Genomic DNA, 15,508 nt, shown 5'->3' on the forward strand with positions numbered 1-15,508 from the left:
GACAATTTAGCATTACCTGTGTAATATTCCATTTTCCAAATCATTTAAATTGAACATTCATTTATAACCTCTCTATGTTCCCTTACAGTTCACTTACTTCCCTTTGTGTTATAAGTAAATTTAGTGACTGTACCTTCAGTCACTTTATCCAAGTTATTTGCACTAAGAGTAAAATGTTGAGAGCCCAGCATTGATGCTTAGGGCAAAACATAGTCCTGTGAAAACTAACAATTGAAACATGGGCTTCGAAACGATGTCTAAAATTTAGCTCTATTTATCAAAGTATGTCATTAAATACATTAATATTAAACTAACACATTTTGTAACCTGTTGTCCGCAATCACGCGTTAAACTTGTTCAGATTTTGAGATTGAAAAATTAGAATGTCTCAAAAGAACAAAGGAGAGACTCAAAGAGAAAAAAAAGAAAATGCTCCATGAGGTTATATGATATTCAATACAAAATACCAATTACCAAACAACATGACAAATAGCTATCAATGCCTTGGCGTATTCTTCCATTATCTGTAGCTATGCACTCACGTTAGACACCTTCAATAGATAAGCGGCTGAATGAGTCTTGTCAGTACTCCAATTCAAAAGCTGTGCACACTTTGGGATTTAGTAACCAAGCCTGACAGAACCACACAACCACCAAACTTTAAACATTAAAATTACATTGTATAATTGATAAAACTTGGAGTTTGCAATGTATTCTCAAGGCATATTTATGGAGATGAACCAAAGGAATTGCATTAAAAATATTTTGCATGCAGCCCACAGAATAATCGGAAGAGAGAGAGAAGGAGAGAAGTCATTACTTTGGCTTACATCCACATCTGCTTCCTTTTGGTGGTGTTCAGTTACAGACTGCACAGTCTGGGAGAATGTGCCTTTGTCAGCAACGCATGGCTGGGAGATTCCAGGGATGGAGAAAACACAGCCTTATGTTGCCTTCAGCTGTTCGGCATGGGAACTCTGGCGACTCAATGGCTGCCTCCTTTAAGGAACAGTGTGCTCTGACCCATGCTCTATTAACCCATCCCAGCAGGTGACTGTGTCTGCAGTGGAGAAAACATCAATATAATAATTTTCAGCTGGAGTTATTAACAAAAAAAAAACACAAATAAAGGCATAAATATGCTATCTACTGCATGAAAGGTCTGTGAATCTGAGCAGTATAATAAGATTAAGAAATGTTATTCATCACACTTGTATCTCCTGTCAGGTTAATCATTGGAAATATGATCAAGAACGACTTTGCACATGAACAAACTATAGAATACTAGGTATTCAAAACTTTAAGTTCTTTACATTGATCTATCAACGTTGGAATATATCAAACCTTCAGGTCGCCTGAGAGAGATGTGTTTAATTTGCAGTAGATTTTTGGCTTCTTTGTTTAATCTTTACCAATCCATGTAATAGTCAATCCATGTAATAGTCTCTGATCTTGATCTTATCTTTTATATTATAATGAGGTGTATGCAGCCTGCTATTATTATATACACTCTCTCTTCATTCAATCTTCTGGCAACCTTTGGTCTGGCATCGTCGGCTTGGGTAACTCCTGAGTACATGCAGCTTGGCTTGTAATTCCCATGTCTTTTGCAAAGGAGCTATTCCCGGCATTCCCTATAATTGACTTCAGTGGATCGACAGCAAATAAAACCCAACTCATGGGCCTCAGTTTTCCATTAAAATTCACGTGCTAATAAGAATGTTGAAGCAGGTAAATGTTACCAATTTTCATGAAACGGTGGAGAACCTCGAATAAAAGTAACGGTTCCTGCAATTTCTCTATGTCTGCTATGAATCTATCCTTCTTTGGTCTGCTTGTCAGACAGCTCAAATACTTCATTCAGACAAGTGGAACCAAGTGGTTGAAAATTATGCCTCTATAATCAACACTCTCGCACTTGTCACTGACATATCTCTTTTCCTTTGTGCTTTTGAAAATCTTTGAAGATGATAAATAAGTGCAATATTTAAACGTAAATCAAGCTTGGAGAGAGAAGGATACCAGTTTGCTTAAGGGAAAGACTTTTGGGATATTCATAGAAAATTGTAGTGTGCTTTGCTCTCTTTGTAGATTCTACTATTTATCTTTTCAAAATGAATCTGAGCTGCTCAGGATTCTATAATTAAAAGTCTTATTTAAAAAATTAAATTGTGAACATTCATAGAAAACCTTTTACTTTTTGCTAATTTTGCAAAGAGGTATTAACAGAATAAAATAGCACTTTTTTCACTTACACCTCGTTATCCACTAAATCAATGGAAAAATTATAACACAATCAACTCTAAAGTGCCTATTTTTAAAAAATCTGGAGCTGAATCTGTTACTCAAGTTTCCAGGCATATGCCATTTTCTATATGTTTTATTATTATTTCATATATTTACCCTTTTTGAGTTTAGGAACCATCCTTTTTTCCTAATTTCCACTTTCTTTTAATTAAATCAAGAGAAATAGGATAAAACCATATATTGCAAAACATATAATCATCTAAGGAACAAAAGAAATTCATCATCTGCCGCTTGTATAATATAAAGTAAGTGATATCAGAATAGCTCTGCATTGTATTCTCCCTCTAAAATTCACATCCATTACACTTATAAGACGAGTTGAAGCTCAGCCATGAACAGTTAGCACAAGCAATAAACTCTGGATTCTGCCGCCATTTCATATCAAGGATGTTTTCAAGCCTGCTTCTGCTTTGCTTTTCCTCTTGACTTGTAATAAATTGCTTTAATCCAAAAGATTGACTTGAAATTTGAAATACCATCTTTACTTCTCTCTGAGGTACAATCTAATCAGTATTGAAATTTATTGCCATGAACAAGTCATGAAATTTGGTGTTTTGTGGCATTATCATAGTGTAAATATTCATATTATAAACTATCTTACAACATTTCTATAAATAAAAGAAATAGTCGTGCACGAAAAGTGAGGCCGTGTCTTTGGTTCATTGATTATTCAGGAATCTGATGACAGCAGGGAAGAAGCTCTCCTTGTGCCTTTGAATGCTCGTCTTTAGGCTCCTGTACCTTTTTCCTGATGGTAGCAGAGTGAAGAGGGCGTTGCCTGGGATGCGGAGGCTGCATTTTTAAGACACCATCTCATGTAGATGTCCTCGATGGAGTTACGTTGGTGCCTGTGATGTCTCAGGCTGAGTTAACAGCCCTCTGGAGTTTATTGTTTATTGTCCTGAGAGTTTGCGCCTTCATTCCAGGCAGTGATGCGACCAGCCAGAATGCTCTCCATGGTATACCTGTAGAAGTTTTCGAGAGTTTTCAGTGACATACCCAAGCTCCTCAGACACCTCACAAAGTATAGCCATTAGTATACTTTGCGATTGCATCAAAATCGAGGCTCCAGGACAGATCCTCGGAGATGTTGACACCCAGGAATTTGAAGTTCTTGACCCTCTCCACTATTGAGCCCTCAATGAGGACTAGGTCACGCTCCCCTGACTTTCTTCTGAAATCCACAATCATCTCCTTGGTTTTGCTAACCTTGAGGTTGTTGTCTTTACACCATTTAATGGGCTGATCTATCTCCCTCCTGGACGCTTCCTCATTGCTGTTTGTGATTCTGCCAACAACTGTGGTGTCATCGGCAAACTTGTAGATGGCAATGGAATTGTGCCTGGCCCCACAGTAATGGGTAGAGGAGGGTGCTAACACACATCCTTGGGAATAATCTGTTGTATCCAGAAAACTTTGTTTTGGTTTTAGGTTTCCATCAGACAGTGTTTCAGCTTTGAACTTGTATTTTCTTGGCCAGCAAAGAAGGCAGTGTAATGTAGCATCACATTATGAGTGACCATTCTGAGCAAAGGTGTTCAGAAAATGGAGTCCTGAAACTCATCTTTGGAAAGCCAAGTGAATTGAGGAAAATGAAAGGAAACATTAGAGCATAACCATGATTTTGATAAACCTATTTAAAGAGCATCTGTGACAGGAGTTTAAATATTTATCATCGAAATGCCAATCAGGATTCATGAACTTGGTCCATCTTATTCCTGATGAAATGAGAACTGGTGTGATCGTTTGTGTAATTAGTGTCTATATCTACAACTAATTTCTGAGACTCTACATTACAAGTTAACTTTGGATTTAAAACACCTGTATTTTAAATTTGATCATTTGTGATTCCATTCGTGAGTATCCTACTTGAGTTCTTTATTTTGGAGTTTACTTTATTGGACTGTGGACATTTTTCAGGACCTTAGCAAGGAGGTAATCTGGTCTGGGATTATTCACTTTGGGTTTACACAAAAATGCTAGAGAAACACAGCAAGTTGTGCAGCGTTCTTTATGGAGCAAAGATAAAGATACATGACCAACATTTCAGGCCTGAGCCCTTCATCAAGGCATGAGCAAAATGGACGCAGGTGTGGATAGGGGCAGGAGGCAGATTACAGGCCCACAGGAGTGAGGTCATAGATGGATATGGGTCAGAGGAGATGAGAAAAAAGATGAGAAGTGAGGGGGGGAGGGGATAGCACTCTGAATGGAGAGGGAAGGGGTTAGAGGGCTGGAGGAAAGGAGACAGAGTGATTGGGAAAGAGTCAGAGGCAGGGGACTGGCCTATCAGAAACCAGACAAGTCTGGTTAATGCCCAGATGGAATATTAGGTATTGCTTCTCAAATTTATGGGTGGCCTTGGTTTGGTGGTGCATGAGGTCATGGGCAGACATATAGGTATGGGAGTAGGGCCACTGAAATGGTTGGCTATCTTTCCTGTTGGGCCCAGAGGACCCCAAAACCCAGCAGCAATAGAAATTCAGCAAGACAAATGGTTACTTAAACAAAAGTTACTTTTAATTTTCTTTAAACCTAAAAACAGGATCAAACTTTAACTTAGTACTATTAACTTAACCTAAATTAACCTCCTTCTAATTCTAAGCACACGTGTATGTAATATGTGTGTAAGTTTAGGAAAGTTCATTGATTCACAGTCCAATCTCACTTCTCACTCCTCCAAGTTCACCGGTATCAGGGAATTCTTATACTGTGCACAGAATTTAACATTTATGAATTTTCACCAAGTGCTGGTGCTTAAATGGTTACCGCTCAAGAAGGTTCTTGTCTGTTTCAGAGAGATTCGTTGTTCGTTGCACACACACAAACTGATTTACTTCCATTAGTCACTTCAGTGTCTTGCCAAAGAAACTTGCCCCATCATGGGTTTTCCATATGATAATCTCTTCTTCCAGATCACCACAGAGTTCCTCTTGTTTTTCTTATTTCAGACAAAACACTCTAGCCAGTCATTTCCTCTTGTATGGACCACAAGGGTTTTCAACAGGCTGAACTCAGAACTCACAACCCGTCTTCAAAATGGGGTCAGCTTCCAAAAGCCACTGAAGAACTCAAACTGAATTCTCTCTCTATCTCTTAGAGGAAGCCTGTTTCGTCTTTTTTTCTACCACATGACCTTCTTCAAACTGCAAACTGCAACCAGACAGATTGTGGAACCAGACCCAATCTTCTGACCCTGTTCATCTGTTGCTTTCAAAACAATAATTCATTTACACCTGTTTTTGAAGTTCCTTAGCAAAGCATTTCCAAAATAATTTTTATTGTCTTTGCAAAGGCTCTCTGGGCCTCAATGTCTCACTTTCAGCAAGGCTCTTGCATTTTAAATGAGATCTGTTTTGTGACGTGTTTGTTTTTTGTGACCTACACTCTAACCACCCCCCCCCCCCACAATTGATCTCCTTTAAAACATATTTATATAAAATATAATATCCATCAAACTGTGGACAGAGTGGAGGTGTTCCATGAAACAGTCTCTCTGATATAGAGAAGGCAACAATAGGAGCACCAGATGTAGTTGAAGATTCCAGCAGATCACGTGAAATGTTGCTTCACTTGGAAGGTTTGTTTGGAGTCCTGAATGATGGTGAGGGAGGAGATGTGAGCACAGTGTGGTATTGCCTACCATCACATGGGTATGTAGCAAAAGAGCGATTAGTGGGAAGGGATAAATGGATGAGGGAATCACAGAGAGAGTGATTCCTGTGGAAGGTGGAGAGGAGAGGAGAGGGTAAGATGTGTCTGGTGGTGGGATCATGTTGTAAGTGATGGAAATTGTGGAGCACAATACTGGATTTTGGATGCAGAGGCTGGTGGGATGATAGGTAAGATAAAGGGAATGCTGTCCTAGTTGCATTTCGGGGCACACGGGGCCAGGGCAGATGAGCAGGAAAGTGGGGCATGGCCATGCAAAGGGCCCAGATAGACGTGTTTTGGATGAGCTCTCCATGAAGAGAGCTAAATAGATGGTTAAAACTTGAAAATCATGATTTTCTTCATCAAAAATGGATAGAGCTGGCACAAAGAAGCCAAGGCAACTGACAACAAAGACTGAGGAAGCTCCTCTTCAACTGAGAACTTCGGGAGAAAGCCCAAAAGGGAATGGTACAAAAATGGTGATGGGACCAGCAGAAGTGGGTAAAACTGGGGAGTCAGGTCAAGAGCAGAGCATCATCCTGGAAAAAATTGAGAATTTGTGTAACCAATTCATTAGTGTTGAAACGGTGATGAGAGACATGATGGAAAAAAATGAACAAAATAAAAGAGATTGTTGAGGATCTGGAGAGAATGGGACAAGCAGAGATTGAATGGATGAAAATCCATTAAAAACTTGAGGCTGGGGAAAAAAAAGTCAAAGAATGGGAGTCAGATAAATAAGGACAAAATTGATCATATAAAGAAGTTCAGTCGAGAGAACAATGTCCAAATTGTTAGACTTAGGAATCGAGGGAAGACACCGGTGAACTTTTTTAAAAAATGGATCCCACAAATATTGAGAGAAGACAAATTTGGAGAAAAATTGCACATAGAGAGAGACCAAACGCTCAGACCCAGAAGAGCCAGAGACCAAGACCAGTTCTGGCGAGGCTTTTGTTACTTAGAACAGGAGATAATATTGCGAGCAGGATATGACTACACTAAATAGAATGATCATGAGGTTGATCATGAAAAGGGACTATTTTTTCAAGACTTTAGCCTGACTTTAATTAAACGAAGAAAATAATTTAAAGATGTGAAAAGATAACTACGTGCTAAAAACTTGAAACATTGATATATCCCGCGACTTTGAAGGTCGATGTAGCAGAAGGGAACTGGCAAATTTTCAAGACCAGAACAAGGTGGAAGATTTTCTGTGATGTTTGTAAAAAAAAATGAGTTTGCTAAAGGAGAAGATTTTAAAAATATTTATTGGAATTAAGTAAAAGTAATATTTTTTATTTTGGCTCAACCGTCTTGTATTTATTGTTTAAAAGTAAAATGTATAGAAATGTTCATGGAGAGCTCAGTATAAGGGTAAAAAACCTGGGAAAAATAGTAGCAGGATGGATCTCCAGTCTAAGGGAGAACAATGGCACCTGGAAAAGAGTAACAAAAAAGATGGTGCTAAAGGGAGGAGTTCTTCCTCCTCGAGAAATTCCGCGATCTTTTTATGCGGGATTTTGAGGCTCATCATAGGGGAAGGATCACTTTATTATTTAAAGGGTTAAAGAGATTTTACTGCTGAAAAAATATTGTTTTAAAGAAGAATATGGATAGAACATAGAAATGTATAGGTTTTAATGGAATTAATGGACAGGTGAAGAGAAAGCAGGTCTTGGCATACTTAAAAAAATTAAGGGCAGTTATAGTCTTTTTACAAGGAACACATCTTACCAAATTGGAACCTTCATTTGGATCAAAAGCAAGAGATGTAGCGATTTTAATTAATAAAAATATACCAATAATAATAGAGGAGACATTAATGTATCAAGGTAGAAGAATTTTAATAGCACACTGTAACATTTACACAGAATCATGAACATTTATGAATATTTACACCCCAAATTATCTCAATGAAGTTTTTATGAAGGATAGCTTTTTAAAAACTGCAGAGAGGAGACAAAATATATTGATTGGAGGAGATATCAATTTTTGTTTAGATCCAATATTGGAAAAATCAGCGAGAACGTTAACAAGGGCGATAGTTGCAAAAATGACACTATCATTTATGAAGGATTTAAATCTAATTGACCCCTTAGAAAGAGACTATTCAAGGGTACATGATTCATGTACAAGCATTGATGTATTTTTAATGTATGCTCAGTTACAAAGTAAAATGGTAAAAATGGAGTATTTGGCAAGATTTTTATCAGACCACTCACCATGAACATTAACTATTACAATAATGGAAAAGCAAGAAAGTATGTATAGATGGTGTCTTAATGCTACATTATTAAAGAGGAAGTATTTTTGTGAATTTATTAAGAGACAGATATAAATGTTTTGTGAAAACAATCTTCATTTTACTGACAATAGTTTTCTAATATGGAAAACACAAAGCTTACTTGAGGCGACAAATTATTTCTTATACTAAAAATCTTAAAAGAGAGTGAAATGGATTATAATATTGGGAGGATTTTGGTAAGATTACTGGGTAACATACATACATACATACACACATTTTAAAACAGATCTTATTTGAAAGACTGAAGAATTCATATTCAAAAACATTGCAGGATATCTGGAGAATGTGATGCACATTTCACAAGTAGGTGCTAATTGAACTGATGTCATAAAATGAATGAACTGGAGACATTCTGGCTGTTGGAAGCTCTTTTCAAGGGTTTTGACAGAGTGTACAGAAAGGTCACTCCTGGGTTTTGTTTATTTAAGACAACATCTTGACCAAGGAGAAGAACTCCTGTTGTTTGCTGAAGAAGGTGGGTTTTTTTGCAAGTGAGAGAGTCACATGGGCTTTCTGGCAGTCTCAGTTGAAGTTGCAGAGAGAGAGAGAGAGAGAGAGTGGGAGAGAAGACAAGCCCTCTCAGCTAGTGAGTGTGACACTGAAAAGAGACTGAACAGTCACAGCTGAACCAAGCCAGGAAGAGCTGGTTGGAAACAGAAAGTTCCAAAGCAGTGGATGGCTGGAAGTGCTATCTGTCTGATGTTTCTCTTGGAATAAGTGGAACAGAAAGGAACTCTGTGTTAGCCTGAAAGAAAGAGGTTACCATCTGGAAAACCCTGATGGGACAAGTTTCATCAGTGAGACATTGAGGTGACTAATGGCGGTAACTCAGTTGTGGAAATCCTGGAACAACACATCTTTCTCTGCAAACCCTACAAGAACCTTCCTGAGCGGTAAACATTTACCTTTTGAGCACCAAAGCCTGGTGAACTTTATACATGTTAAATTCTGTGCACAGTATAAGAATTGCCTGCATCCAGAGAACTTGGAAGAAGGAGAAGTGAGATTAAACTGTGAACCAAAGAACTTTTATTAAATTTACACTCACATCATACACATGCGCTTAGAATGAGAAAGGGATTAATTTGGTTAGTTAAGTATAGAGATAAGTTAAAGTTTTATTCTATTTTCAAGATTAAATATAACTTTTGTTTTAAAAACTACTTGACTTGGTGAATGTCTATTGCCGCTGGGTTAGGGTTTGGGCTCGTAACAAGAGAATATGTGAGAGAATTAGAAGTTTTAGAGAAGGATATAAAAAATTGGAAAAAGAATATCAGGAACACAAGAAAAATATAGAATATTAGAGAAATAAAAAGTTACAATTAATACACTACAAACATATAGAGTGGAAAAAATAATACTAAAAACTAAACAAAAATATTATAAACTAGGAGAACAGGCACATAATGTGTTATCTTGGCAGGTTAAAGCAGAGGAGTCACCAGAATGATAAACAGAAGCTGATTCGGTAGCATACAATGAAAACAAAATAAATAATATGTTTAGACAATACTATATGAAACTATACAAATCAGAATTAGAAGGAGATAAAAATTAAATGAAAGAATTTTAACAAATGTTCAACTTCCTAAATTAGAACAGAGAGAAAAAAATTATTTAGTTGCACCTTTTACCAGAGAAGAATAAAGGAAGCTTTACAAGATAGTAAGTTCCCAGGGGAAGATGGGTTCCCTCCTGAGATCTGTAGATAATTTAAAGATTTGCTGATGCCACATTTGATGAATGGACCAGGCAGTGGAGACCCAAAACCTCCCAGAAACCTTTTCAACTGCTATAATTACAGTGCTACCAAAGAAAGGTAGAGATCCACTAAAAATCTCATCATAAAGACCAATATCACTTGTGAATGAAGACTATAAAATTCTAGCAAAGGCACTAGCTCATAGATTGGGTGAGTATTTACCAAAATTAATACATACAGATCAGGTGGGATTTGTTAAAGGAAGAATGTTTCAAATAGTCTTAGTAGATTATTCAATATAATACATATGGCAAAATCAAGGTTGAATCCAAACATTACTATTTCTTTAGATGCAGAAAAGGCATTCGACTGACTAGAATGGTCTTTCTTATATAAAACATTTGAAAAGTTTAGTGTAAACAGAAAATTCATAAATTGCATAAAAACTCTTATCATAAGCCATAAGCTAAAATTATAACTAATAACAAAATGTCATCTATTTTTCCCTTGAGTAGATTGAGTAGACAGGGGTGTCCCCTATCACCAGCATTATATATTCTAGCTATTGAACCTCTAGCAGCGACTATAAGAGATCAAGATATTAAAGTTGGACAGGAAGAACATAAAATTAGTTTATTTGCTGATGCTGTGGTATTATACATGTCTGACCCAGCTAGATCACTGATAAGATTACAGACAATATTAGAAAAATATTAAAGAATATCAGGATATAAAATAAATATGGATTATAGTGAAATAATCCAATTGCAGAATGTTGATTATGAAAAATATAAAAAATGCAGTAGATTTAACTGGAAGAAGTATGGAATTAAATATTTGAGAATAATGATAGATAATAATTTACAGAACTTATATAAGTTTAATTATAGCCATCTACTAGAAAAAATAAGAAAAAAAATTTACAGAAATTGAAAGATCTTAAAATTACATTAATAGGAAGGGTAAATTGTATAAAAATGAAGGTAATGCCAAGACTACAGTATATCTTTCAATCATTTCTTATTGTATTAACTAAAAATTTCTTTAAATTATTACATGATTGTATAAGACAATTCCTATGGAATAACAAAGTACCAAGAATTGCACTGGAAAAGTTAACATGGGACTATAAACTGGGAGATCTTAAAATTCTGGATTTTAATAAGTATTATCTATCAACACAAGCAAGATTTTTTATCATCTTTGAAGAAACTAATCCCCTTCATGGATTCGAATGGGATTGAATTCAATAAAAGAGGATGCAATGAAGGACTTTATTTATAAGAGGAATTTCAAGTTAATAACAAAAAAAGATAATCCTATATGATTGCACATGATTAGAATATGGCAAGAAATAAGTGAATATATTGGGGAAAAAAGGTATATCACTGAGGGCACCCTCATGTAAAAATGTAGTACTGCCAATGAATCTGGGTAACAAGATATTGAATTCATGGTATGGCAAAGGAGTAAGATATATTGATGATTGTTATATGGAAGGATCTCTTTTGAAAAACTAAAAAATAAAAATGGTGTAGCCAATGGGACATTCTTCTGCTCTCTCCAGGTAAGATTAATCTTAAAAGAAAGACAGGGACCAAACTTGGCCCCACCTGAAATTAGTGAGCTGGAATGAATGATTTGGCTGGAGAATACACCTACATTTATATCTAGGATGTACTTTGCTCTCCAAAATGAAAGTGCAAAGCCAGGTTTACAGAGATCAAGAGAGAGTTAGGAGTCAGATCTAGGGATCACAATAATGGAAAGATGCTGGTCTGATAGGTGCTTGGACAGTACGTCATCATTTATATATGCAAGATACAGATTAGTGCAATATGATTTCCAACAACATTTATATCTCACACTACAGAAATTGCATAAATCAGAATTTGAAATATCGGAAATGTGTTTTAGGTGTGGGATAGAAATAGGAATGTTCTTGCATGCTACATGGTCATGTGTGAGATGAGTCCTTTCTGGCAGGATATTACTGAAATATTAAGAAGGGGTGGTCTTCGCGGCTGACCTGCATCTTTATCTTTTGGGTAACCTTATTGAAATAAGTAATAAACTAACTAAATTCCAAATTTCATTTGTTAAAATAGCTTTAGCTGCGGCCAAAAAAAATGTGTTAGAGTTACTTGGAAGTCCGACTTCTCTCTACAGATAGCACGATGAAAGCCAGAGATGAATAGTTCTATTCCTATGGAAAAATAAATTCATATACAATCTAAAAAAATAAATATGATGTATTTATAAAAATATGGAAATCATATCTGGACTATATAGGGGCCCAAATATAAAAAGGTACAATTGTTATAAAAATAATAGTGACCACCCCAATGAAGATTTTCTTTTATAAACCCAATTTTAAGCCCAGATGGTATCTGGATTTATACTGGGAAGAGGGAGGGAGAGAAGGGGTTGTTGTATTTTGGTTTTTTTTTAAAAAAGAAAGTAATATACATATATATTTATATATTTTGAAAATGGAAAATTTGGTATGTATATTTATAGAAAAAAATCAAAAATAGAATATTCAGAAAAAAAAGTGATAGGGGTTAAGGACTGATTTGATTTGGTAAAGTCATATCTTTTTTAAAAAGAAGGCATCTGTAATGAAAGGGCCTTATCTTGGGAGCAGATATTATGAAAACAGAGGAATTTTGAGAGGAAGGAATAGAAACATCACAGGGGACAGAGTGTGAAGAGGAGTAGTTGAGATAATTGTGGGAGTTGGTGGGTTTGTCAAAAATATCTGCAGAATCTATGTCTCCTGAGATGGAGGGTGCAAAATCAAGAAAGGAGGGAGTGTCAACAGAGATGGACCAAGTGGATTTGAGGATGAGGTGAAAGTTAGCGGCAAAGGGGATAACTGACCTTAACTTGCCAAAGCCGTACGACAGCTCTCAGCTTTTGTTCTCTTGAGCCCTCCCATACCATTGTATTCAGGCACCTTTCTACTTTTTGCTCATACCTTGATGAAGGGCTCAGGCCTGAAATGTTAGCTATTGTATCTTTATCTTTGCTCCATAAAGAACACTGCACGACTTGCTGAGTTGCACCAGGACTTGTGTGAACTGCAATCATAGCAACTGGCAGATTTTTCTTGTTTAATTTTATTCTCTTTGGGTGATAATTTGATCTAAATGGGACTTCCACCTGTCATCAGATTCTCACCCATTTCTTTGGATCACGACTTGTTATCGATGGTTTGCAGTTGCTCAGTGTGATAGTACAGGTCTATCACCAATGTACATAGTGTATATAGTTACTGTACCTAGACTGTGCTTACAGCGATTGGCTGAGAGCTAAGCCACTCCTATTGTCTGGGCCTTAAAGGGTTGTGTCCCTAGCCAGGTCGGATCATTCCGGACTGGTCGGCCACCTGTGAAGAGCTCCGGTCTTTTGCTAATAAAAGCCTTGGTTTGGATCAACAAGTCTTTGGTTCTTTCGACGAGCTCTACACTCAGCAGGATGCGAACCAACAAGGAACCTATCACAATGAAATTATCAGGTCTACAACAGTGATCTCTCTCCAGCTGGCATGGAACTTAAAAGGGGCAGAAGTGCCCTGGAGATTAGTCTGAGGCAACTACTGAAGATCTTAACTAACTCTGGAGAACATTACTGATAATTAGTGGAGCACAAGCTGATGGAAGGTCTTTTGCTCCATGGGGGAATGTATTGACTGACAGCCTTCTGTGGATAACAGAAGTAAGTGAGGGAAGCAGGATGATCCTTCTAAACTGCATCCAATTGTTTTCCTCTGGTAGGTATGAAAAGAGAAGTTTCAGGATTCAGAAACAAACTTCACTGCCTCATTTCCACTTTTTTTTATTTGTTATGATCCTATGTAGAATTCAGGAAGAGAATTCTGGGTTGAATATCAGCAGAATATTTAATGGTGCATAAAGCTGGTTGGCGCCACTGGTGTTACAAAATCATGCTATTATTAATCTTTAGTTCATAAATATTATTTTGAGTAAAGGGACTTTGTGGGTTGGATACAGGGACACACACAAATACACTTAAACACAGAGACGCTGAATCTGCTACGGACAGTTGAAGCAGACCAATAAAAACCTAGAGTGATTGGCCATTGAAATATTGAAGACAATGAATGTTTGCTCAAAGAGACCATTTGACTGCTAATTCAGAGATGTAACCAGTTTGCTAATTGTACTCCATTGAAATCTGTACCATGAAGTTTACTCAGAAAAGCACTTGTGTAAACAAAAGACCATTTGCTTGTTGACTCATCTTTCTGAAGAAAAATTAAACTTAAGAGCCAACAGAGATGTCATGTCATGTGATTACATGACTTCAAGAGAGCATCTTTATTATTGAACCAGATTCATCTGAAGTCAGAGATTCAGTAACTTTCAATGAGAGGGGTACTGTTGTTCATGCGCCCTGTGATAGTGGCTTCAAAGGAAAGGGCTACTTCAACTGTCTCTTTGTCAAGAGAGGATGGTTCATTTGTAATGGTCAGTTCATTTAACCCTTGCCTGGGTTTATGAAATCATCGTGTGAAACACAAGTTCCAAAGCCTCCATGCAAGAGAAGGGAATTTGTGAAAAATCATTTGTGGGAAGAAATATTTCTCTGAAAACAAACTAACAAGAATTCATGTTTAAGACTCTGAGTTTCAACACAAAAGATTTCTAAGACTGAATTGTGCCTGAGCTGTAATGGTTTGTGATCTCTCTTTCTCGCACACACACACACACGCACGCGCGCGAATATACCATTGTCTTGGTGAATTTCTATTGCTGCTGGTCTATGTCGTAGCAGTGCCCCAACCCTGACATTACCTAACAGGAACAATCGAAGCAGAGAATAGTGTAGTTTCTCCCCCTTACCTGGAAGCACTCTGGTTGATTATAGTGTAGCCTCACCATTGGCTCAAAACACTTGCTTCAGCACAAACAATGCTAAATAAAGAACAATTTTGATCTGTAGAACCCACGTCAAAACAGAGAACTCTCCATTACAGAAACAAATATTAGTCTAATAAAATGAAATAATTTTATAGGACGTGATTACAACATGCCTTGTATTTTAAGGTTAATGTCATAGTATCTATTTTCAGTTTACGTCTTGAATTTAATTCAGTGCCAACAAAAGATTTATCTCCATACCAAAGTCTATTCAGATTCAGCAAATGTAAATTTACTGATTTGAGTTTTATCTTTCCATGACTTATCAGGTTGGATTTGAAAGATAACATCCAATGGTCCTCTTTTGTGTTGGCATCACATTGAAACCAGATTCACACACTTAGTGCAATAAAATGATGTCATTGCCTTATTGCATGTTGGTTTTCATTGATTGTTCAGCTAGCTCGGACAATACTGTACATAGGTTGTGTAGTTGTCTGGTTATTACGGGACCATGAGGTCTGTCAAAACGAGATTGAAATGAAATTCAATTTATGAATGTTAACTTTGCATCTGCATACTTATAGGTTTGCACCTAGTTTGTGGTTGTGTTGTAAGAGAGCTATTTGTGGAGTGTCACAAAGGTGT

At 36.8% G+C, this 15,508-nt stretch overlaps 1 protein-coding gene across 19 annotated transcripts in view; it reads left to right on the forward strand.

Annotated features, from left to right (window-relative positions):
* Nucleotides 1-15,508, forward strand: part of LOC138743274 (lymphoid enhancer-binding factor 1-like) — a 216,965-nt gene that overhangs the window by 85,342 nt on the left and 116,115 nt on the right. The gene's annotated exons all lie outside the window — the stretch shown is intronic.

This window comes from Narcine bancroftii, chromosome 9 (genome assembly GCF_036971445.1).
Source record: "Narcine bancroftii isolate sNarBan1 chromosome 9, sNarBan1.hap1, whole genome shotgun sequence".
NCBI lineage: Eukaryota > Metazoa > Chordata > Chondrichthyes > Torpediniformes > Narcinidae > Narcine > Narcine bancroftii.